This window comes from Anthonomus grandis, chromosome 22, assembly GCF_022605725.1.
Source record: "Anthonomus grandis grandis chromosome 22, icAntGran1.3, whole genome shotgun sequence".
NCBI lineage: Eukaryota > Metazoa > Arthropoda > Insecta > Coleoptera > Curculionidae > Anthonomus > Anthonomus grandis.
Genome location: NC_065567.1, coordinates 20,154,768 through 20,179,167, shown reverse-complemented (window position 1 = coordinate 20,179,167; position 24,400 = coordinate 20,154,768). Strand labels below are relative to the sequence as shown.

At 30.0% G+C, this 24,400-nt stretch overlaps 1 protein-coding gene across 4 annotated transcripts in view; it reads left to right on the top strand.

Moving 5' to 3' along the window:
- The window catches only part of LOC126748430 (agrin-like), a 434,242-nt gene that overhangs the window by 151,942 nt on the left and 257,900 nt on the right, over positions 1-24,400 (top strand). For 3 of the 4 annotated variants that reach the window (XM_050457675.1, XM_050457676.1, XM_050457674.1), the window contains exon 1: positions 3,822-3,989. The exons of the other annotated variant lie outside the window; for it this stretch is intronic. The gene's annotated coding sequence lies outside the window, so the exon portion shown is untranslated. Of the gene's footprint in view, positions 1-3,821; positions 3,990-24,400 lie in introns of those variants that run through there. 4 annotated transcript variants of the gene reach the window in all.

The window sequence follows — 24,400 nt, the reverse complement described above, 5'->3', positions numbered from 1 at the left end:
ATTCGGTTTAACACTGACCAGAATGCCGTGTATGAGTTGAAAGGGGAAGGACTGATGTGGAAAGCAGCCAAGGAATTTCCAGCGTTTGACTGAAATTCGGTTTTCGCCTCCAAGGTCTGCGTTATGTCGAATTTCGAATTGGGACCCGATGATTCGGAACTAGCCTGATTTTGTATGTGGCATTCCACGTCTTCGTACTACAAAAGACGGTCTTGCTCTTGCGGTTTTTTTTTAGTATATCCGGTTAGGTACAGATTTTGCGCTTCGATGAGCCAAATTAATGTTTACAGAAAAAGACATTTTTATATACCTACATCTAGGGAAAATTTTATATAGTTTTTAATAATAGTATTATCTGACGAATATTTAAAAGTGCCACTTATTCAACTAAAATTTTATATTCATTATATATTTTGGCGACTAATGGCAAATTTATAAAGAGAATTGTTGAAGTGTGGTGCAAGTAACAAAAACAAAAGGCATGTTGCTCGAGTTTTGATATTTCGAACTTTTATTAAATCATGCTTAGAGCATTAAGCTTTGGTTTTTGATTTTTGGTATTTGGATCATATTAGCAAAGTGGGGTCTTGTTGTTTCTCTAAAAACAAATTACATAAAATATCCAAGTATCTGTTATAGATTTATCACTGATTTTATATGACAAAACTCAGTGGCCAAATCAGTCTGAAAGCTAATGGATATTATTCCAACCATAATGACATGACCATAACTTTATGCATCACCTACTTTCAATTTAATAATAAATAAACGTCTTTTTATTATCAGAAAAGCTTACAAAAATAATTAATTTAAGTGTGGCGAGGTCTAGCATAGCTATTCTACAATACATAAGTTTGTTTGATATGATATGTAAGTTTCATTTTGATGGAAAGTATAGCAATATTTTCATAGTTTTACCCTCCGTTTTACTCTGCACCACTTTCTTCTGTCTACAATTAATACAGGGTGTTCATTAATGAAGGCCCTAAAAATAAGTAATAACTAATAGTATAAAATAAGTAATAGTAATAACTTTTTAATTTAAAATCGATTCATACCCTCTTATTAATTAACACCCTATTTATTTATTAATAAATTGAGTACAGAGATCGCTCTTTTTTAAATAGATTAGTCTAAGCCAAGAACATACCTGCTTTATTATCCGATAACCCATTTCATATAAAAGAGACCTCAACTGAGGTCGATTGACTAAAGAAAAAGGGTTTCAATCTTAAGAAAAAGAACATATTTATTAACATTGATTTAACGTTAGTTGAAAACACACAAAGGGTATGATAAAAATGTAGTCAATAATACCAGAATCGATTTCCGTATGTTGCTGTTCGAAATATTGCATTTTCTTATAATACGTGGGAATCCAAGAATTATGAAATTTTTTACCAAAATGTTCGGGGTCTTATTACAACATCTTGTTCCACAAGACCGGGTTCAATCTGTTAATATCAGATTTTCTAACATGTTGACAGTTTTTCATCACCACTTAGCTTAATTTCAACTGTCTTTTACGTCTAATGCTATTAAGTCTTAATTTATGACCAACTGAATTTAGCTTTCAGTTTTTTAACTTTAGGGCCACTTTATCACTTAAAAAATTACAAAGAATCAATCCTTAAAATTAATGTACTCACTTATGTTATACCCTCTATATATTTTTTATTGGGCGTTGGGTGTCTGGTTTATAATTCCGTTTATTATTATCATTATTATAGATTTCATGTTAGGCGGTAATCGTACTCCCCCCTGGAGAAGAGAGGATCACTCACTTATTCCAGATATTTCAGATATCAGAAAGATGAATAATGATGCTCTGAAGGAGTTCTTTCTATGTTATTGGACCCTATTTTTTACCTTTATTTACAAATTAATTAAACTAAAATTAAAATTACATGACTCTTAAACTAGTTCACATTCTCTGCATTTCCAATGAATTTTCTGACTATTCGAGATATGAATAATAGAGTCAACTTCTGCATTAGCTTATAGATGCTTTCCTTAAGGTTGAGCAATTGCAATTTAATATTTTTGATCAGGCTTTTTGGTATTACTCCTGTTTTTGATACAATAATTGATATTGTCCGAACTTCTCTCATTTCCCATTGTCTTCGTATCTGGTGTTCTATATCCCTGTACTTTATCTTTTCCTTATGTTTTGCTTTTGAGTTATTATTATTACTATTATTACTTTTACTAATTATTATTATTATTACTTTTATTTTTAAATAGTAATATGACGTTTGACAAAATATGATGTGTTATGTCACTTGAAAAAAATACGCAGGAGTGTCATTACAATGCCTCCTATTCGTTATTAATTTTTGTGACTTAGTTTTTTTCTTCTTATGGGCTTACTTATTAACCGATTTAAAAAATAATCATATCAAAAAATTGGGAGAAAGAAACCGCATTTCAAAAATGGTCGTTTCCAATAATGTGCTGTTTAAAAAAATAACGTAAATGCCAAAATTAATGATTCGGACATTTTAAATAGGCGTGTAAAAGATTTAAGTCATACAATGCAATGAAAACTATTTTTCCGTAATAACTTGATTAAAAATTAAAACTTTCAACGCATTCATGGCACCTTATTTTAAAATTTAAAAAAAAAAAATAATTTCTGTGGGCATAAAACAAAAAGTAGCAAATAGAGTACTATTGTTTTCAGAATATTATTTTTTATCGAGATACGTACTAATATCCAAATGTCCCATTTAAAATAAGAAAGTTAGTGTCATTTTCTGTTAAACTGAAAGTGATGGAAAATAATAGAATATGTCAAAAGATGCTCTTATAACTATTCTAACGACATACCAAATTTCATTTGTTTATCTTGAAAATTAACAAAGTTATTAAGTGTTCCCTCTTTTCTGTGTCACCCGGTATAGCTGAAATCTTTAGCTGTCCTCTTTTGAAAATGCGTGTAAACTTGACAACAGGAAATCGATGAATATATAAACAAAACTCCCTCCTTGCCTCTATGCACATGTTAAACTCACACAAAGTTGTTATTTAATAATTCAAGCCTTTCAATGTTCTAAGTAAGAGGCTTAGTTTTTCTGTTAGGTCTTGATGCAGTCTTCGTCCAACTAGATCATGCCGTTCTTTGTATTCCGTTGGTGCAAAAGTTTGACATTCATTGGTGACATGCTGAATGGACTCGGTTTTCTGACATCCATACCTACATATGTCACTTTGTATGGTCGAGTCACCTACGACAAACGTTAAATAATTTCTTATTGGTATTACTTGATCTTGGATAGCCACAAGAAACTCTTCAGTCTCGGGGTAAAGCTGTTTCGAAGTCAACCAGTAGTTCGACGCCACTAAGTCGATATATTCTTGTTGAACCTCGGTTTAACCAAGACTTTTAAGGCATTAAGACGTTTCCATTTGATATTTTTAATTTGTATTGTATAACTCACTGGCCATATCGCTCTGCAAGTTAACGTTCACTATTCCAACCATAGCCTAAATAGCAAATTACTTCTTAAATTATTCCTCCTATACATACGTAATACAGTGATTACCTACCTAAGATAGAGCTACCCAATTTTATTAAGCAATTTCTAAGAACTACGACGAAAAAAAAAAGTAATAAGCTGTAGGTCATTAGAAAGCAATGTGGGGCTGTAATTGAGTTCAATTTAGTACAATAGCTGAGGAGACTATACAGGTGATTCAACGGACCAGTGACCAACGGGGGTGTTATAAACTCGCTCCCCACTACTCCTGTATCCACAGGACTAGTGCCGTGTTCCTTTGGCCAACGCAAGCCGTCAGTTGATCCGAAGCCTGCAGGACGCGCTCGTATCCTGCTGGAAAATACTTACTGCGCTACCCGCGTGAAAGCACGTGCTTTTTCGGCTCCTCGTTCGTCTGTGAGCGTCCTTCGAACCGAACTTTTTTGTGTGTTTCCCCCTTAGCATTGTGACACTTTTAGTGCTCCGGTTCTAATATTTTTGTTTAAGCTGGTGAGTTTTTTTTACTTGACAAAATCTCTCGTTTCAATTGTATTTGACCAGGTACTGATTGTGCTTTTTTTCCCCGGAAGCCGTTAAATTAAAAAAGGACGACAAATCAATCAAAAAGTTTTTACGGTAAAAAGTAGCTTCCGCCAAATTGAAATAAAATAAAAACAGGTTTAAAGGGCTTTAAAGTTTTATCAAGTATACGATTCAATGACTTTTTTTTGTTTCTATATGGATTTTTAGAGCATTTTCGAATATTTTTCAGCGCTTTGCGGTGGTTTTTGTAAAAAGGTTTTCAATGAATTTCCCTCGTCGTAAAGCAGATGCTTGGTATGAATGAGTGGAATCTAGTTTATAGTGAACCATCTTTTATTTGCAAATTTTTAAATAACCACAGCAAAGTTTTAGCTTCTTTTAGGTTTTATTGATACTACTTTAGAAGAAAAATATGTTAAAGGCGTCTAAGTTAAAACTAAGTCAGTTATTATATAATTTTTTTTATATAATATATAATTTATATCTTTGGAGCCTGTATGTGATAATACATTTATACTCTTCTTTTAATAAAAAAAAAATAAAAAAAGAATCTTAAAATTTATTTTGTAGAACAATAAAAAAAAAATTACTTAACTGTATTTGGCTCATCCAGATTTAAGGATTTTTTTATTAAGCGAGTGTGAAATGTGAAAATTATAAAACGAAAATACAGGGTGTCCCGAAATTACATTGCAATATTTTACCAGCGGCTATAAATAAGACAAAAACGTCATACTATACAGGAACCTTGAAAAGTGAATCGTTTTCATGTTACAGGATGTTTTATAATTCCTATTGAAGATGGTTTTTTGTTAATATTTTCGAAACGCCTGGCCGTTATTTTTCGAAATTCTTATCGTATACTATTGTTATTGTTGTTAACTGATGTTATAACATTTTATGCTAAAATGTATACAGTGTCATTTAAAATTAGTGGTCAGGAAAGATAAAAATGCCATAACTTTTTTTCTGGGTATTTTTTATTTATTTGAATAGTCAAATTAAAAAGAGTCAACATTTTTACATAAAAAAGTTCTGTCTCATTTCGTTAGAAGCCTCCGGTTTGAAAAAAAAAATATTAAGTTCAAAGTAAATCATGACTTGGTATTGAAAACTATGCATAAAATAAAAAAATACTATTTGGCAGTGCTTGTTGACAATTTGTTTATTGCTTGAATTTTATTTGACGTTTTGATTGGCATTTAAAAAAAATAGGTATTGTGTAAATTCTGTCGAAATTCATTTTCTGTTTTAAGGGCTACTCGCGCAATAAGGCGTAGGGCAAGATTATGTCTCTAACAAAATGGCAACCATTTCGAACATTTGTTATAATATATTTTCTTTTGTTTTGTTTGGTATTTTTAGTTTCTTTTTCTTACCTAATAAGTTAATTGTTTGAATTTTTATCAAATATTTACACATTATTTACAATTTTGAAATAAAACTTTAAACATTGAAAACAGTTTTTGATCTTAAAATAAAGTATTTCTAATAATCTTATGTCATGTATGCCATTATACCTGCTGATTTGTAACAGACCTTTTAATTTTATTAAACGTAATTAAAAATAATTTATGGGTGTAGGTTGCAAAACACTTATGTCTGATTATTTCAAAAACGGGCGCTCCTATCAAAATAAGACAAGTGCACCTTTTTTAATTAAAAATGTTGATTCTTTTCAATTTTATTACCAACATTATTAGAGAGTAGCTAGAAAAAAAGTATTGACATTTTTAACCTTGCTGATCACTAATTTTAATCGACCCTGTATACATTTTAGCATAAAATGTTATAAAATCAGTTAGTAACAATAACAGTAAAAATAACGACCAGGTGTTTCGAAAATATTAACAAAAAACCATCTTTAATAGGAATTATAAAACACCCTGTAACATGAAAACGATTCACTTTTCAAGATTCCTGTATATGACGTTTTTTTCTTATTTTTAGACAAAGATGGGACGGGTAAAATATTACGCTGTAATTTCGGGACACCCTGTATGTAAAATTAATTAATATATTGATGGAAATAAAAAATCTTTTTTTTTTCAAAAATTTGGACAATGGTTAAAAAATATTTTCTAAATTTCTTCAACTGCCTAGAAGAAATAATTTTTTTTGGAAAATCCTCCTTTTATTTATTTTTGAGAGAACATGAAGATACTAAATATTCCATTCAATGCTTAAGAAATAATTTAACATTTATGGAATTTCTTTAACTGCCTGGAAGAGAAAATTTCTTAAAAAAGCTTGCTTTTATTTATTTTCAAAATAGCTTTAGATAAAACAAAAATCATTAAATTTTTTTTCAAAGATTTTCAAAATTACGCTTAATGTCTTGGCTGGACGAAAAATTAAAAAAAAAATTATTTTTCCTAATTTTAGGATGTTTAAGTTCTTTAAGAAAGTTTGTTTTTAAACCAGGAGTTTGTAAGTAGCCGTTTCTTTTTTATTAATTTTTTAGCAATAAAATTAACTAAAGACAATCCCTTAAAACCCAAAAAAAAATTTTTTTACAGTGGTAATTGGCGTCCTACTCCCTTAAATTTTTCAAGCATCAAAAATAGTTTTCGATTACTTTTTTAATTTTATTTAATACTTCATTAAAAAAAATTAAAAATTATTGGAATTTTATCAACTGCCTGAAAGAAAAAAATTTTTGTGAATCTTCCTTTTATTTCTTTCCAAATTTACTTAAAGAAACTCCCTGAAATTATAAAAAAATCAACATATTTCACTTGGTGCCATAAAGTTCAGCTTAATTTCAGGTAAAATATTTATTTTAATTTTTTTCCAAAAATTACGTTTGATGCCTTGACTAAATGAAACTTTTTTATTATACCATAATTTTAAAAGGGGCAAGTATATACTTTAAAAAAGCTTGTTTTTTATACAATGGTTATGTAGTTTGTTTTTCTATTTTTGAAATTAAAACTAATTAAAGAATGCACAATCAGATGTCTAGTCATCTAGGTGTATAGTTTGTAAGATATTTTGCACAATATGTATCATAATTAATTATAATAAATAAATATTGTCTAAAAATCACACATTAGTGATTATGGATAAAAAACATTTTTGTATTTTTGTGAATGTCAGTGGTTAGAAAGGCAAAATCTAAGCTAGTTCAAGATAAATACTAATTAATAATAAAAAGAAAATTAGGAACCGTAGCCATTTAAGTTATGCCATAATTGAATGAAAATTAATTTTTTTACTACAGGGGACCAATGAAGTGTTTTTTTTTTTTAAACACTCGACTACTTTATCTCTTTTATTTTGGTGTTTGGCATTTTGAATGTATACTTCACTAGTACTCAAATTAAGTAACTAATCCCGTAAAACCTTGCCGATTATCGAAAGTACTGGCCGGTAGCGGGAGTGACGGGATGTTATATAATAATCTTGAGGGAGAGGGACAGTAGGATGATTATTACATATTTTGGGCAAAATAACAAAATCAAGTGTATAAAAGGGTTGAGTTTTCCTACTGGTTTAAAAGTACATGAGACGCCACCTGTAGCCCGTGAGTGAGTTTGACCGATACCGTTTATATCCAGAGAAAGAGAATATCTTAACAGACCTAATTTTTTAAAACATTTCGAGGTTATAAAATTACTTTGAGAGGCACTATCTAGAAGAGCTCGAACAGGTTTATATATACCCATTACATCGCGGACTTCTATCATAGCAGTGGCTAATAATACTGTGCTAGAAATATTTGAGACTAGTGAGGCTGTAGTGGCTAAGTTACAATCAACATTTGACGTATTATTTGAGGAGAGAGGAACATTTGTTTCAGATCCAGAGTTACTATTAATGACTGGAGGAGTATCCATATGTAAGAGTGTGTGATGTTTTTTAGAGCAAATTTGACACACTGCACGAGAACTGCAGTGCCAGGACGTGTGTTTCGTACCCAAACAATTAGTGCACCATCTCTTTTCTTTTATAAGAGAAAATCTCTCACCTGGATTTTTTGCACTAAAAATTGGGCAATTATATATGAGATGATCCTCAAGACATAACTGATAGGACATTTTCTTATTTATTACACTGTTCCTCTGATTTTGTTGTGAGTTAACGACAAAACTAGAAGTAGGTTTTGCTTTATACTGAGAGTGATTATTTGGTTTTTTATCATTGAGTTTAAAATGCGACTTTGATTTCTTATACTCCGACCTTTTAACAGAGCTATTAGAGTAAAAAACAGTGTCTCATGCTGAACATTGTTTATTTAAAAAACTGACAAGTATTTGAAAGTTGTTATGTAAGTTTTCATCTTTGACTAATTCTGAACTACATTCTAATTCAAAACGAGTAGCAGTCGCTTGATCCAATCGATCCATTAACATATTAAATAAAATAAAATCCCAGAACTTGACAGGGTAACCTAATTTTTCCAAAACTGAGATATTTTCGAAAAAAGTATCCACTAATAATCGTAAAGGAGCAGAGGTATCTAGCTGAGGAATTCGAACAGTTGATTGAATAGAGATCCAATGAGTATGAGCAATCAAACGCTTATTATCATACTAGGTATGCATATGCTTTTAATGCATTATAGGCAACTATATAATTTTGGCTTGTCAATGGTGTACATTTAACAAGAGAGAGAGGAGATAATTAAACTTTTCAATATTAGTGATAGAGTCATTATTGTGAATCAAAAAATCGTACATATCGATAAAGGTCTGCCATATTTTTAAATCTCCATCAAATACAGGTACAGAAATTTTAGGAAGTTTGGCGTTATTATATTTTGATTGAGTTTGAATTTGAGTACCAATATTTTCTTCAAAATGTGTAAAAAATATAGCTTGAATTTCAAAATTAGTTTTATCAAAATTTACTAAAATTTCCTTTTGTTTATCCAATTCAAAATTTTCCTGTCCAGAAATTAATTAATACAATTATGTTGTTGTGAATTTTCATAAAATTATCATATATAACATCAATCAACTTGTACCTACATTTAAAAATGGAGTGCTGAGAAGGATTTCTTAGCGCTACTTTAAGTAATTCTCTCATTTTTGTTATTTCAATATCGCGCTGAGCAATGTATTGTTTTAACTTCTTTTAATCAGCCATTTTTAAGAAAGTTAGAAAATGTGTATGTGTACGCGTATAAGAATGAATGTAAATATGCTTTCTTGTGTATAATAATGACAATTTTAATATTTACAAGATTCGGACTCTTAAGCACAAAATATTAAAGAATTCCAGAAAAAATTACGCGAGAATGCGCCAAGAATTTATTTCTGCAGTGAACAATACAACTATGCTCGGTAAAAAAAAATATAAATAAACAAAATAAATTTGGATACAGCGTAAAACCTGTTTTTGGTCAAATAGGCGTCGAGTTAATATTGCATATAAATAAACTAATATTATCGATAATGAGCAGGTGAAACTATAAGGGAACTGATATGGCGGTTTTAAGAGTGTCTAAATGTATGAGTATGAGATTTTAAAAATTATTTTTTATTTAATTTTGAAAATTTGAGAATTATGGTATGGGGGTAGCTCAGTATTTTTTAGAAAAGATATTCGGCTCGCAGGACCAACATGTGGGGGTGAGAGCAATAAATTTATGAGAGAAAAAGGATAATAAAAATGAACATACCATAGGCTGTTGAGTCCTTTCTTCTATATACTTGAGCTGCCCGTCACTCCCGCTACCGGCCGGTATTTTTGATAATCGGCAAGGTTTTACGGGATTAGTTACTTAATTTGAGTACTAGTGAAGTATACATTCAAATGCATCAAATACATGAAAATGGTTCTCTTTTAAGTACTTGTTCACTCCTCTCACGTCTGGTTCCTCGTTCATTTTTAGGAGGGGAATGAGGAATTTTAGTGTTAGCGAGCAGACATATTTTTAGATATAGGGGTCATTTAAAATTTACTTAGAGAAGTGAGATTAATATAAGTATTTAAACAGTTACTGCAAGTAATGCTAATGCCATTACTGAACATTAAGGAAAATAAAAAAAAACGCATCTATATGCTGTAATTTAACAATATAAAAGGGACTATCGTGCTCAATAAAGTTTTGCCAAAATTAGTTTGTCTTGTACTAAGATTCACTGCTCTAAGGTACATAATGATGGGTGGACTGAAGGTACATGATGGTCCCATCTTATTTAAAATACCTGCCCATATAAACTGTCTATCGAAATTTACTAAATTAACAGCAAGCATTTTACTCACTAAAAAGTCAGTTATCCAGCTGTTTAATCTGAAATATTGCTGGCTTCAGCCTTACGACAGTATTCTCATTTAACAGTTTCACAAAAACTATAACAGTTATTTAAATCAGGTTTGTGGACTAAGTTCATCATTGGCGCACTAGGAAGCAGTACTACCTACATACCCGAAGTGGTATGGGTACACTATGGTCTTGGTACAATAGCTTTCCCTAAAATTTATTTTAAATTACAGGAATAATTTTCATCGTCTATTAAATAAATTCATTGATTTAAACATCGGTTAGTTCACTTCATTTTATTAATAGATACTTCCTTCGATCAATCAACCTATATGGCCATCGTTCCTTCAGGACCTTTTGCGAATTAAATTTAACAAAGTTGTGTCTCAATGACTCTAGTTGGTGGACTTTTCTGCGATGCAATTATTGCTAGGAAATCTATTTTAGATTTTATATTAATTAAGATAGTTTTAACGGTCTGACAATATTTGGCTCATACACATTTAAGAATTTTTGTGTTAATCGATAGGTCCATTCTGGTCCGACTAAATAGAGCTTTAATATCCTCGGGACCATCGATCCGACACAGAAGAGGCTTAAACTTGTAATATAGATCGGTGGTTTCAGGAGAACGTTTTAATTTTCTCAATAGACTATTTTAGCAACTATGATATTTACTATAGTTTTTGAGTTATTTTATTCCGGCACTTTAGTGAGCTAAGAGCATTTAATTGGTATATTTTTTTATTTGTTTTATATCCTATTTTGCGTGAAAAACTCTTGAATACTGCCACTTATAGTTATTTTTTTTTATTGGACATATCCTTATGCATATTATAGCTTGATTTCTTTAAGACTAATAGCTAACCCTTACCACGTTTTAATTATATAAAAACTGAAGATATAAATGCGGTATATCTGTCGGATCCAGTAATTAATTACAACGTCTCCCTTGACTTCTACTAAGCCGTAACACTTATTAATAGCCGATACGCACGCATATGTAAAGCAACCCCAATAATATTATATTCTTGATGTAAAACGTATATGCGGAAAAAATGCCTGGAAAAGTCATATTGATCAATTTTATTTAAATTTTTTGTTTTTAAATAAAAAAAAATTTATTGACATTTGAAGATGAATGTTCTAAGAGTATTCAATTAATAATTAATGCAATATAAAAAAGTAGGTCAAGTGAACCTTACATGTTAATAGGTAAGGTTTTCAAGGTGATTAATAAATAACTACTCGCCCTATAAAGCAAAACTATGAATTAAATATTGTAATAAGATTTGAGCAAAGCTACCTATTAAAATCATAAATAAGTTAACGTATGAATTCCGATGGTGAAAAAACCATTATAATCCATTTATTATTATTTACCAGCTAATTTATATTTAGCATGACTCCAAGAACAGTTTTTATAAGTTTAACGAGCATTTAAGGTAATTTTCTAATGCTTTTCGGCGATAGCAGGTGGCTAGACGCGGTTTTCTTTTGCAAAACTGCCTATCAACACTGTCGTTGATTAAAATTTAGAAGGTTCCATAAAAGTTGCTAATAATGACGCCTACAGGTTTTATTTCTATTATCAAAATTCAAGGGCATTATAAAATAACTATCGTCTATAGTTTTTTTTAAAGGTGTAAAATGATGGTTACAAATTAGTGAAACGTCCAATTATATGATTACAAACACCGAGAAATATGAATTCATTGCGATTCTCTATAGTTCAATTTCATCATATTCAAAACTGTTTGAAAGCAGATTAATATATAAGTTAAACGAGTTCGATCTCAATGAAAAGGATGTGGAAACCTGCTTGAATGACTGTTAGGTCGCTAAGAAATCCATCGGAAAAAAGAAAAATAAAGGTAAACGCAAAAAGCTGTACTAAACCGTAGTTCTGTCAACTCACGAATTAAAACCATCAAAAGAGAACACTGGATTAAATTTACTAGTTATATAGATGATAGCCAATATATGTGGCGCCCAACAAAAAGTTTGGGAAATGTTAAAGAATAGAAAGTCGGTGAATGTGTTTGTATAAAGCAAAGGGGTCGCTATAGAAAAGTGAGAAGAATACTTCGGAAGACTATATGATGCCGAAAAAACACGCAAAGCACTTACAGCTCTCTTTAATAAAGTACTGAGCACAACAGAAATATCAAACGGTTGGCAGACAAGTACTATAGTCCCCATCTTTAAAACGCAAATCCCGAAAACTACAGAGCAATAATCCTATTGAACACAACTATAAAGCAGTTTACAGGACTACTAGAAGATGAAGACTAGAAAAACACATAATAAACTGGGAAGAACAACAAGGATTCAGAAAGAGTAGGACTGAAAAAAGAAACACCAATTAACATAATTAAGGTAATCTCTAATCTCAATACCGCTAACTCGACTCAAACTAAAGCAGGATAATCAAGACAATTGAATCAAACAAAGACAGCCTCAGCCCATTACTATTTAATCTTCTTATGGATAAAATTATAGAAGAAGTAGCAACCCTAAAAATGGGTTACAGAATGAATAATAAGCGTATTAGCATGGTATGCTATGCCGACTATGGTAAGAATGACCTGCAGAGGTAGCTCTTTAAGTTCTATCAAGTAAGTCGACAACTTAACATGAGCATCTCTATCGAAAAATCAAAAAATATTACCAGGTCTAAAGAACCACTCAGATGTTAGCTTGTGATTAAAGATAATTTAGGCGGTGATGCAATTTAAATACCTGGGTATGGGGGCATGTACAGCGGCCATGATCCAATAAATGACCTAAGATGCCAAATTAACAAAGTAGCAGCAATATTAGGGTGCCTAAGCGCAATTGTATGGGCCAATAGCAAGATTAGGATATACTAAACATGCGTAAAAACCGTCATGACGTATGCAATAGAAGCGAGCAACACCAACAGAACCAAAAGTACCCGTGACAGAAATGAGGGTGCTAAAAACCATATCTTGCAGACCAGAAGAGGCCGTGTAAGAAATACGAAGGTAATAGAACAATGCAGCGTACAAGATATAGTAAGATAGGGAAGACAAAGAAGACGAGCCAAATCGAGGCCGAAGATATACTACGCATAACACTAAAAAGAATACTAACAAGTAACCGTTAACCTGTGAGACCACGAAAAAGATAGAGAGATAGCTCGTAGTTCATATTACAAGAAATGTTACGACGGCAAGCCTGGAATTAGCAGATCACTTTGATCTTAAACAAATAGAAGAAGAAGATGAAGATGTTTTCTTACGTGGTTCTCTCATCGATGGCTATTGAATTCAAGATATATATTTATATCTTAAGATGTATCAATTCTTGTGTTTCGCATTTTATTTTATAACATTATCTAAATAATTTTTGATATATTTTTGTTATAATAAAGTTTTATTTTTTAATTTTTTGAAATTTTTTGGCAGAGAAAAATGGACGGAGTTTCAGAAATAATTTGTAGCTCTTTTATAAAGCAATTTAAGGCAAAGAGGTAGTTCCTTGCATAAATCCTAGTGCCGCATTAAAAACATTTATTTATAAATGTAGTTGTTTTCTATTATTTTCAAGGAAAATACAGAAATATGCCTTGTCAAGATTTTACAAAAATGATGGAAACATTTTAAAATATAAATTTTCTTACATAGTTACTACAGCTGAATTTAGGCGAGGAGCATTTTTATGTTGTGAACAGGGAGCAACATTGTATTTGATGAGGCGTGATTTCCAAGGGAAAAACCGTATATGTGTAACCAAAAAATGTAACTCTGGCATAAATCTTCAAATTTTTAATGATTCCATATGCTATTTACCCTTATTAAAACCAGCATGAGGTGTGGCGTGCGGTCAACCTTTGCTAATTTAAATTTACTAAATTCAAACTTAGATCAACAAATTAACTTCATGCATTCCCTGCAATGAAGTTAATTTGTTGATCTTTTTAAATTTCTACCTTATTTATATTCCCAGTTATGTCCTGAAAAATATTTTGAGTTTTGTAAATTATATGTGAGCAAGTCGGTTATACCCTATAAAATTCGCCTTATAAATAAAAAAAAAAAAACGGATGCATAAAACAAAAGGCACAACACTGCATAAAATAACACATAAATAATGAAAAAGATACCAGTAATACAAAAAAAAGAGCTCAAAAAGCTACACGCAATAATTCATGACATACAAAAAATAAATGGTTAACGGAAAAATGGATCGAAATACAACAATTACAACAAAAGCATGAGCCAAATAAGTTAGACAGCTGATTGATACTCAAAGAAACTTAATAGAAGTAGAACAAATTATACCTTCATATAAATATGCGTTCTGAATCTTCCAAGCGTTGACAAAACTCTAAATTTAAAAAACTCGCGTTTCCTGTCACTCTATATATTTACTAAAAATTATGTATGAGCTTATCAATTTATTATACAATTATACAGGATTTCAAGTAAAAAGTGCTAATCCAATTGGATCATATATATAAGTAACACATACTTTATAACTGCACCTTTGATTACAACCGAAGAGGTAGGACTGGCTATAAGAGGAAACAAAGATAGACAAAAAACAGGACCTGATTGACATTTGTGGCTTTACCCAAGAAACCAAATGCTAAAAAGTGTGATGAGTACAGAAATATAAGCCTTATGATCCACCTATTTAAGACCTTCCTAAAAATGATCCACCAGAGATTAGATAAAAAATGCAAAGAACAAATAACACGTTTGAGTTTCGTGATACTCAGTACACGAGAGCCCCTTTTTGATATACAGGTATTGTTTCAGAGGTGTAGAGGCGTCAGCTGTGATATATATCCATAATTTGTGTTCCACCAGAAGGCGTTTGATAGAGTGAGTCATGACGAACCTATATCACTGTTTAAAGAGATTGGCATAGGTGATAATGACCTGAAAATGATCAATGTACTATGCCTCATGTTGTTTACTGTTTACGCGGATCTTCATACAAGTCTTGGGGGGATGTGATGAAGGCATACTCATTAACAGCCAACGTGTGAACAAGACTAAATATGTGGTGATTAGCAAACCTCAAGTCTTAAATATACAGCTGACTATCAACCAACAGCCAATTGAAAAAGTTGAAAACTAGACATATCTTGGCACGAATGTAAACAGCTAAGGAGATCACTCCTTGGAAATAAGACAAGGCTATGCCTCTAAAAACCAAGATCTTCGTACTACAGTGCTATACTTTTTTATTTCTACTATACAGAGCAAAGGCTTGAGCAAAGTACATCTGGTCTTACCCACGCATTGTAAGAATCTTCTGGGTCGACTGAGTCACAAATAATAAAGTAATATGCAGAATAGGAAAGGAATGCGAAGTTACTATCACAACTAGAAAACGTAAACAAAATACCTAGGCCATATTTTGAGGAGCGAACAACAATATGGCCCCCTCCAATCTTAAGACCGAAGACTTATCTCCTGTATAACCTAGTTCGGGTGTTATTTTAGTTTTTTTCAGCAACTTTGTTGTTGCTTAAATTAATTTAATACTGTTAGGAATAAACGAAATATTGTAGAACTGTATCCCTCTCTTTATGTTACTTTGCATTAATTAAAGAATGACATATTATTACACAGGATGCTATGCAATTAAGCCTAACTCAAATATTCATTATCTAGTAAAAAGCTCTAAGCATTTTAATGGAGAAGCATTAGATACGCATTCTTATATTTATATATGCAAATAATTTCGTCGATGGTCACACTTACATTTAATTTGGTAAAAATTTTACTATTATAAAACACGATATTATATTTTCTAGTACTTCATCTTTAAGTTACTAATAAAAGGTTGACCACAGCTGCTTGGGTAACCCTCAATAAAAATAAAAATAAAAATTTTATGGATTCACCAACTTCCACCCAATAAACTAGAAAAGCATTAGTTATTAAGAATAAAACTGGCACCGTGATGCTAAAAATTATGCACGGGTTTTATATTGAGCTTAACTTATATCGCCCGCATTTGCAAGGGACCAATAAATAGATAAAAGTATTTTATATATAAAAAAAGATGTTAAAGCTCAAAAGAATTAATGTTTGTTAAATAATCATATGCACCTTAAAATAAAGCTTCTTTTATCATTTTGGTGAAAAAAACAGACCAAGCACGTTTTATTACTTTAAAACTAAATATACCGTTGTGATTCACCGCAAGAACTAACCCCTCTAATGGAAATAAATATTTGCTGGTAACACGCAATTCTTGAAATTTGTTGCCGCTTTGTCGGTAGCTGTGTCTCTATTCTGCGAGGTGGTGCCTTAATAATTTTTGCAGTGTAAACAAAATTCACCCCTATGAGTTTTATTCGTGGGGAGAACATTGGCGTACCCATAAAATTTATTTTAATTTCATATGGTATATTAGTTAACTTAGTTGGATGGTCTTATAATTGGAACCTTTGGTGTGACGCTTAAATTACGAGACAGTTTTACCACTAACCAAAACTCTTTATTTTACTCTCGACACGTGTTTCGCTAACGATGTTAGCATCTTCCGGAGAAGATTAAAACTGGAGTTTTAATTGGATTTCATTTGGAGTTTTAATCTTCTCCCGAAGATTTAGCGAGACACGTGTCGAGAGTAAAAATAAAGAGTTTTGGTTAGTGGTAAAACTGTCTCATAATTGGAACTTAGTTAAAGAATTAGTTTAAATTTGTATGACCCAGATTCCTCACTAATAAATTTCTTTATTAATATCTTCAATTTTTCGGTATAGATTGTAGAGTTTATAAGAAATATAAAGAAGCTTACTTTTTGTACGCTACACGTATAAATAATTTGTAAAGAACACGATAGGTTATGTTCCAAAATAAAGACTTTCTAGGGTAGTGTATGTCATGTTCTAGGAAATATTTTACGCGCCCTATCGTGACATATAACAATAAAAGGCCAGACAAACGGCTTAAATTTGTAGGTCTGGTCACAAAATAAAAGGCTTTTCTATAGAATCCTAGTAGCTTCTTAGGAAGCACCGGATTCCCTTTCAACGTATATAGAAACCTTAAAACGTGTATAGATTAAGTGAATTTATTTCTGTATTTTTATTGCCGTGTATTTTTTTTCCGCTAAAAAAAATCAATACTTATGCATGGAATAAAGAAGTTTTCCTGGAAGTTTTTAATTAAGTTTTTCCAGTTTGTGTAACCAATGCTCTGCTTTTAGGAATAAACGCATTACTTATTTATGCTTAAACCAAATCTGACGTTTTTAATTTATTTCCTTGCAAATAAGAAATAAAGTAGAAAAAGTAGTCAAAATTTAATTTAAATCTCAGTTATGGTTCGAGGAAATAAAGGTGTTTTAGCACGTTTAGGAAAATCTTGATGGAAATTTAAAGAAGTTGTATAAAGAATTTAATAATAAAAACTTTTGTATAGGGTTTTTAAAAAAGAAGATAAATGAGTTGTAGTTACTTTAAAAAACAAATATTATTATTGTGTATCATAAACTTGATAACGATAAAATGATAAACTAATTATAACGTAAAACTTTAACTTTTTCCCAGCCTATGTATACATATTTTCAAAGTTTCGTATGTCATTTTGTTAAACCGCAATACCTCTTTTAAAAGCTGTTTGGTAAGCTTAGGCACGTAACCGTCAGATTGTTTTCAAGTAAAAGAGTCTAAACTTCAAAATTGCCTAAAACTTTTGCGAAAATAAAAAATATATTGGAAAAGCCGTTAAGGTTTCAGTGGGAGAATGTTGCGAAATGTATAGTACGCATATATTTTCTGGTGGAGAAAGTTTATGTAATATGATTTTACTGTATATATTAATAATAATATATCGTTTATTATTGACGCACGAATACGTGTTTTAGAAATTGTTCAATGATAAAGGGCTTTAGAAGAGACCACAAAAGTGGGATAATATTTTTTTTATTTTTAAGGGTTTATATCTATTTGAGTCCATAGTCATGGTTGTTCGTAAATAAACACTGTTTGTCATATTTGAAAAATTGAATTATATAGGAAAAACCTAATTTTAATATGATATAACAATGTAGCAAAAACGCAAAAAAATTAAAATTTGTCCAACTTTCAAGCATTTAAACTCACCTTAGACCAAATTTCAATTTACATTAAAATATTTATATTATACAAAAAAGCATTTAGGTAACTAAATACTTCTTTATGATTAATTCTGAAAAATTATTAAAAAAGTTTATGTAATAAATTCAAATTCCAACAATTTTAATTTAGATACATATTTCCTTATTTTATTTCTGAATATTTTTTATATTTGTAATATCGGTGGAATTAAGTTGTAAAATTTTGGCCCTAGTAAGTAATCTATAAAATGGCGATTAAACTGTTTATGATTAAGTGGTAAAGACAGATTGTTAATGTACACAACTCCTGATTCCTTGAGAATGAGAAATTGTCTAAATATATTGCTAAAAAAATTCCTGTTAAAATTTGAATTAAAAGACATAAAGCTAACAAAATTTCAAAGTGTTAAAATATTACAAGGAATGGGGAGATACACTCATAATGTGAAAATTTTGTTAAGTGGATTTCCTTAGATTATTTTTATTATTTATTTGTGTTGTATAGTTGCTACTGCAATTAAGGTAATTTATAAATAAAATATGGGGAAAATTATTATTTGCATATAAGGGTAATTAAAATATTTATTTTAAGTTAAATTGGTTAATTGGCTTAACTGTGTTAAGTTTCTAATTGATGATGAAGTGGTAAGAATAAAAATTATTAATGCTCTGAAAGTTACTGTAAATTTGGGTAAAATACATTATTTATTTGATATTACTGTAGTTATAATAATAGATATGACTAGTATACCTCCGATTATGGTTACAAAAATAATATATCTATATCAGTAATTAAAATAATATATTCTTGAGAATATGTACATTAAAATTGTTTGTGCTACAAGTACAACTCCTTGTCTCTTTGAGATATCAGTTTTATGTACAAAGGAGCGAACATTTTGTACGTAAAGTCGATCTATATTACTGATAGTTTATACAGATCGAGGAGTATTAATATTTCTTTAAGAAATTTGAATAAAAGTCTTGGTCTTTTTTTATTGATTGGTGAAAAAACTAGAAAAGATTATTTACCCTACTCACCCTACTTACCTATATATTTACCCTACTTTCAAGCATAACCTAACCCACCTCAACCCAAGAATTATTGACGATCGTAATAAAATGTTTTTTTTTTTCTTATTTGGTGAATAATAACTATGTAAGAAAAACATAATTTTAAAATGATTTACGCTATAATGAAGAACATAAATGCGGCAGAGACAACAATAAGACCAAAAAATCAATATTTATTTCAACATTAATCCATCTGAAGCCCAAGAATGAATAATGATCGTAATAAAAAATTATGCTTATTTGGTGAGTCAAATTACGAATGCAAAACTTTTCAAATGATAATCGATGATCTTTTATTCAATTTAACCCTTAATCTAGGTCAAAATTAAATGATCTTTACATATGAAAAACATAAATTCGAAATTTTTCTGTCTTTAATAAGAAAGTAAAATACGGTAGAAAGGCCAAAAATCAATATTTTCTTCCATTTTTGTATCCATTCGAGAACCAAAATCCATTGACAAACTTTAAAGTAGAGAAACAAGTGAACACACAAACAAACTTTGGAGTAGGAAAAAGAAAAAGACAGAGAAAAATCAATAGGCCCACTGGCAATTGAAATTTTTCGAAGTCAATAAAATTAATTGTGGCTACTGGCATGTAACAAAAAAATAACCTCATTTACCTATATGCGCCTTGTATGTACCAAAATCAAAAATTCCAGAAATAAAAGTATGCTGAAAAAGAATATGAAAGCAGCCTGATATTTCGAATTTTTGTAGGTAATTGGAGATGTCAACTGGAGAATTGCCTTTTACATCGTTAACAAATGTGATTTTTTAAGGTTTTTTAGTATGGCTTAAAATGGAGTGACAGGTCGAGATATGAGCATTTGAAGTGCGCTGTTTTTTGTCTTTTAGTATAGCTTAAAATCAGTTTCGTGCATTTATAGAGATGGGCGAAGTAAACGTCGTGTCCGTTAAAGTTATGCATATTTTTGTATTATGAAAATTATCAAGAACAGAAGCTAAAATAATATTTTTTGATTACTCGATTTCAAAATTAAAAAATGAACCGTGGCACTGGAAAACTGGGTTTCAAATTAAGCAGTTCACATCTGGATACAATACCACACCGGCAAATTAAAGGCGAAAATATAATTACATTAAAAATAGGTTATTAATTAATGAACGTTTTGATTTATATGGGCTTATTAATAATGTCGATCTAATTAGGAAAATTTATTTTGGTAACTTACGGCGGAATTATTTTTTTTACCACATAAATTTATAGCATACAATTTTAAATTTTTGTGGCCTTAAAAATTAATAAAAGCATCGAAATAATGATTGTAAGGAGTTTAAAGTTGTAGTACTACTTAAGTGGCATAAATTAAAATGAATTTTATCTTTAAGTTTTATCACAAAATGCGAAAAAATGGTTTTCAGGACGCCAAAGGAGACGTAAAGTATTAAAAAGCAAATTAAAACTGCACAAAATTGCATCACGATTGTAGACTTCCAAAGGCGGCTGCGGTAAAGATATAAATAAAAAGAGTGCAGATTTTCGCGAGTGCTGTAATCAAAGTATCAGAGCGTAAAATACTTGCTAAGAGTAATTATTAAAGAACGCCTAGCTAAATAGCATTTATTTTTTGAAATATTACTGGTCAGACATAAAGAACTTTTATTATAAAGGCTTTTAATATTTCTTAAAGGCAGACGCTTTGGAACTTTTGTTACGCAATTTTTTAAATCTTTTGTACTCTTTTAATATTTCCATAAACCTTAAGTTCTTTTATAAGGTACTTAGCGAAGATTGCTGCTTTTTGTGTATTCATTGAATAAGTAATCCCATGGTCTCACATGATTTTGTTAAATGAAAACCATAATATTTCCCTATAAAAAATAGCCCTCTGGCATAAAGGGAAACTTCATTTAAATAATTTCTCAATCAATCTGGATTGCTTATCAGTTTTCGAAGCCCGCTTAACAAAAAAATCTGAAAAATTGCTGAAGGAGGAAATTGATAAACGGTAGTCTCTCACTCCCATCATGAATTTAAAGGAGATGCCACTGACAAATTGATATATCAAATCAGTAAATTTTGGCAACAGTCACATTTAATTTCCTGTAAACGATTGTAAGATCTTACAGAATATTTTCCTTAATTTTTTTTAATTCGGATTTTCTCTTTTAGTAGATCATGCATTAATAAAATCTAATGAGCTTAAAAACACATAATCATTCTTACGTCACTTCAGTAAAGTTTTACGCCACCCCTTAACAACTCTAAGTGAGTGATGGCTGTTTATATCCAAAATAAAAGCGCTACGATAAGATTCCTTGAAGAGAGATATGATTCTTTTAGTACCCCCTTTGTCGAAAATTAATGGAAGTAAATAATGGAAAGTGAAGTGAGATAGGGTAAAATAGTATATAAAAATAATAGTTGACGGATTTAATAAAAAGTTTCATTCTTGATTTATGTAGTAAATGAGTTGCGACTTGTTTTTGTGAACCTAAAGTTTCAACCAAAAACTTCTTTTTATGAAATTTTAACAATGGAAAATATTCTTTTAATAAAGAATGCTCTAACTGAGTAATTTATGTTAAAAGTTTTAAATTAATTGTAGAAAAGTGAAAAAGAAACTGCGAAAGGAAATTGTCGATTCACGACATTAGTCGTTGCCAGTGGGCTGAACGGCATAATAATAATGGCTACTAATTAATTTCTGTAGAAACTTTGGTAAAACACTACAAGAATTACTTTTATTAATTTAAAATGACGTTGTACAAACTTAAAAAAAATACTAAATTACTATTAAAGGAATTGACGCAGAAATATTTCGGGTAATAAAACAAATTATCCAAAATGGCATTTAAAATATTGACATTTAATTTAAATGCAAATGTTGGCCATTGTAACGGGGCAATGGAAATATTGCTCATTATCTGGGCTTCAATCAAAGTGTTCCTGTTTGGTTAAATAAAGTATATTGACATTTTTAGAGCTAAAATATATTTTAGTTGATTAAAAAGTGAATAAAACCTTTTTACTTTATGCTTTTGATACGTTTTGACTAATAGTTAATAAATTGATACTCAAATTTCTAATAAGAGAGAATAGGATTCGGGTCTATAAAAGTTATGCATTTACGATGAATGATGTGTGAACCGCTTATAAGGCTAAAGAGCAAAGAGGGGTAAGAATGAAACAAAATGAATTTGCATCTTGGTTGAATCTGGTAAAACTTTATTGTATTTAATCTTTGCTTAATAAGATAATAGATTTAATATAGATATAAAAAAAAACAAATTAGAGTTTCACATTCATTTTTCCTTTAGTTAATATATTACTAAACTGCTACCAACATCTGCAATTAGAAAAATGGGCTTCATATTCATTTAAGTTATGCATTTATTTAACAGAAAACTTTTTATACGGTAGCGAGAAGCATGAAGTATCGAAATAAAATTACTTACATCTGCATGTAAGTTCAGTGTCTGACGTAATTCATTTCTCAAAACGTCTTGTCAATAATTTATTTAAAAATTTAATGCTCTAAACTTTATTTTATTGTAGCCAATTAAAGCTTAAAGCTATACTTATTAAAAAAAAGAATATACTAAAATTTTGCAATTGTTTAAAAGGCTTATTAACTTACACTACTATACGTTTTGGTTACTATATTTATACTAAAAAATTCATGCGCATTTAAGTTATTCACTTAAATAAGAAGAGATTTATGCAGTAGCAATAAATGAAAGCAAAATATTTTATTTAAAATTAAATGCCTTAAACTTTATATTATCAGTCTTCATCTTCATATATCTATAAACTTTAATTCTTATAAGTTTTGCCCAATACGTCAACAAATTGATATTAAAACTCTAAATTAGCAAAATAGACACCATATCCACTTTGGTTATGCATTTATAGATACATTATAGGATTAAGCAGCAATGAAGAATAAATATAAAAGGATCGATTATTAAATCTAAAACATTACCCAAAATGCCTAGTTATATAAAATTTATATTTTTAATAATTTTAAATATTACGAGCGTATGTTACTCAACCGTATATATTTAATAACTAATATTTTCAATCAGTAAAATACATATTATTGTAAGCGAAATAAATAGTAGTATTAATAAAAAATTGCAATTTTAAACAAAATGAATGTAGTGAAAATAAAATAAACTTTAAACATAGATTTTTCTGGTTTTAAAATTTATAATTAATTTTAAACTGAATACTGTTAATAATATTTTTCGAAACAGACGTGCACCTAATTGAAAATGTTTAATATATTCTATATTTGGACTGACAAATTCTGGCTTATTTAAATATAAATCGAGTGGTTTATTTACATGGTTGTTAAAATATTACGTTTTAAAAAATGTCCATTTAGTATTATTTACATATTTATATCTTTAGAACTTAGCTTAAAATACGCCATTCATAAATTTCTTCTAGTGCTTTTATTATTATAATAAATTTATATACTAATACATTAAAAATTTGTCGCAACCCAATAATTAAATAGGTGTGCCAATATTATTTTCCTTCAGCATATATACGAACGGAAATCCAGTAATTCCTACAATAAGTAAAGCGCATAACAAAGGGTTGATATTACTTACACATTCTGCTCCAGAGCCCTGAATACCAACGAGTTTTATTCGAAATAAACCGCATTTAAACTATACAAATACACAAATACCAATCCCTCCCCCGTATGTAAATGCACCCTTTTCTGTATTTACGTTCGCACAAAAGGTGTTATTCAAGTTAGAACAACAATATCATTCTCGAAAAATAAATTTGGTAAGTTAGCGATGTACAGATCGCATGTTTATATACATTTATATGTAGTTCGCGACATAGAGTGAATATCAAATAAGAAGTTGAGGGTTTCAGCAGCAGCTGTAAAAGGACTGTCAGCCGCATTTCTGCCTGTCCTCTAAATGTACACCAACTTTTCACCTACTTCAGTAGGGTCGTTTCGACGTGTTTTCGATTTTTTTCTCAGTTTTCAAAAGAATTTTAACTTGCATAG